This window comes from Nothoprocta perdicaria, unplaced genomic scaffold (assembly GCF_003342845.1).
Source record: "Nothoprocta perdicaria isolate Ctin4 unplaced genomic scaffold, notPer1 scaffold_201, whole genome shotgun sequence".
NCBI lineage: Eukaryota > Metazoa > Chordata > Aves > Tinamiformes > Tinamidae > Nothoprocta > Nothoprocta perdicaria.
In genome coordinates this window covers 1,159,941-1,162,875 of record NW_020455217.1, presented here as the reverse complement: position 1 = coordinate 1,162,875, position 2,935 = coordinate 1,159,941, and positions in this window count along the sequence as shown.

Here is a 2,935-nt window from a genome sequence, read left to right as displayed (position 1 = left end):
CCGATGCTGTTGGCAGCAAAGGAGACTTGATCATGCAGTTGCTGTCTGCACTGCTTGTGCAGAAATGCTCTCTGGGGTGTGCTTCTGACTGCAGAGATCCAGATCCACAACTCACTACCATGGCCACAAGAAAGGGCAATAGTCTTCCCTCTCAATATAGTGTCAGTGATTTGTGCAGACCCTCTAATCTGTGCTAAAGCAAGTCAATAGAACCTATTAAGGTTCTACTGCAGCCATGGAGTTGTAAGGTGGCTGGTGAATGCATATACTTAAAATGAGTTACTAATAAGCAGGAAAAGTTACCAAAAAAGGCCAAGTGATAGTAATATTCAGTTCAAGATCATTTTCTTCTTTGGCCTCTATGGCAATAACATAGAACAACAACATGTTAAAATATTAGCAGGGCAGACTTGTACTATGATATTCCCACGTTTTTTCTTAAGAGGTGAAATGTTGCAGAAGTATGCATATGGCACATGAGGAAGAAGAGGAGTGATCCCTCAAGTGATATAAGACTTTCCTTCATATACAGGRCTAAAGATCTTTGCAGATAATGTGTGATTTGATCTTCCTAAGGTCTTCTGGTTGTGACGTTCAACTATCAAATACTGGCAAAGCTTTGCTAAAGAGACTGGACTTCATCTGACTTAGGCTACAAAACTTGTGCTTTAATTGCAAATAGAGGAAGAAGTTGAGGAGGAATTAAGTTTAAAAYGGTCTCATTACCTTCTAAAGCAAAAATCAAATGGCTGAGCATTTACCTGATGGAGCAGGAGATTGTTGTGCACAGACATCTGCAAACTATATGCGTGAAACTGGGTCTTTGAGTATGTGTGTACCCATGTGCAGGATTAGCGTGCAGATGTGCAGCTCTAGATGTGCGTTCACGCATAGGTGTCTAGCTGGGTAATTTRAGCCACACATTTAAGCCAGATTTGTTTTTGCTAGATAAAAAAAAAAAAAAAAWAGAATTTGCAGAAGTTACTCCCCAAATGAGATCTGTCTAATGCTCTGACTGTTCTTATAGTAACACAGTATGCCAGGAAAAGGAACTAATGTTTCAGCACTTTCTTATTTCCTGGAAAATATAAATCTCTAGCTATTCTCTGGAGAATGTATTCTCTCTGGAGAAGGATGTATTCTCTGACCTCAGCCACTGGCTGCTTCCCTAAGGCAGGTCCACAGGTTTGCTGCAGATCCGTGGCGGGTGCCKCCTCCTTTTGAGGAAGGAGCAAGGAGACTTGACTATGTTTCTGTTGCTTAATGTCACTAGGTGGGCACTGTAATTTTCTTCAGGCAGATGCTCCTCTCAATTGTTTTGTTTCCCTGCCAAGATGCATRTTACTTCTGGGAGCCCTTAGGGGTCCATTTGCCAGGGATAATTAATTAAATTAAGAGCCTTTTGTAGGCRTGCTGAAGATTTGTGTAACAAGTGTGCTTTGAAACAAGGTGCTGGATTTCAACAGTCTTTGTTATATGCTAGTTAAAGCTTTCTTGGCCATGTCTTTGACTGGGTATTAATCAGAGAGCGGCCAAGTTATGCCAATTTACCCTATGCAAGGACATGCATCCCATTTTATTCTTCTTTTGTATTTGCTTTCTCTCAGTTATTTCATGCATACTTAAGCCCAAAATCTTTAACCACTCCTTGTCAGCATGATTGTGCATTCATTGTTTGTCATATTTCATATAATAGAATTAGGTCTCATTGGGTAATCTTTTTCCCCATGGCTCTGAACTGTTCAGTTTCCCCTGTGTCTYCACATGGTCTTATGTTCTAATTGAAGAAATCTACTATATGTGTCCACTATCAACTCTTGTAAGACAAGGAGGATGAAAGGGGAATGGAAAAAAATTGCACAGAATATCACTTGCCATTTTAGATATGAAACCAGTCCCAACTACCCAACAGCCTCTCGCTTCTGCAGTGACGGCCTTGTTGAGTTATAATTATCCATGGCCTTCCATACCACTCAGGGTCATGGATCATAGCTCTGGAGCAAGACAACCTATTCAGCAGAAAGGTCAATCAGCTAGTAGAAGCCATTTCTTTTTCTGTTTCACTAAAGGTAAAAGAAAGTGTGAGGTGCTCTGCATTTCAATGAACTCCATGCTGAGAGCTGTTTCAGCAATTGCTGCTGTGCTACAGAAAACTGYTTTTTTCATTCTTGGAGTTGTTATGAAATGCAAAGATGGACAAAACTAAACAGCGTAACATAATGGCATAACATGACACTTTCCTCRTGTGTCACTTGAAGTTTTGGCAAAACTTAAGATAAACCTTCATGTTCTTTGGAACTACTAACGTATCGCATTAGGGCAGATATAGGCTTACATGTCTCTAAATGACCTAAGTGAGGAAAAAGAGGAGGTAATATTGCCTTTTTCTTTTTACTGTAATTACCCATGAAGAAATATTCTTATCTCATAGCATAGACTTGATTCTCTCATTCTACCACCTTTATTTTGGGCTCCCTGTWCTTAGGCTCACATTCCAAACAAGAAGATTATACTATTATTCAGATAACAGTAGCAGCTAACAGTGAGACTTAGTAGCTTTTAACTACTGAACTACCCTGCTTTTTCTGACTGCTAGCCTGAAAAGAGTCCTAGGTAGGTCCAGGTTAGATGGGGAAAAATTCTGTCTGTTTTTAAGTATGTAATATTTGCTCAAGTTGTGGAAAAAAGGTTCAAACGTGTGTTGAAATAGATTAACATCACACTGGAGGAGAGCTGGGATCAGAGCAAGAACTTTGCCATCTAGCATATGGTCAATTTGCGCCTCTACTGGAAGGTATTGTAATATTCAAGTTTCTTGGGCTGGGGTTAAAGTTTCTTTWGTTAGGATTTATTTTTTCTCAGACAGATGTTCAGATACCATAGACCAATAAGGACATTGAGACATCAAGAAGTTACATCTCAGAAGACTGTGCTA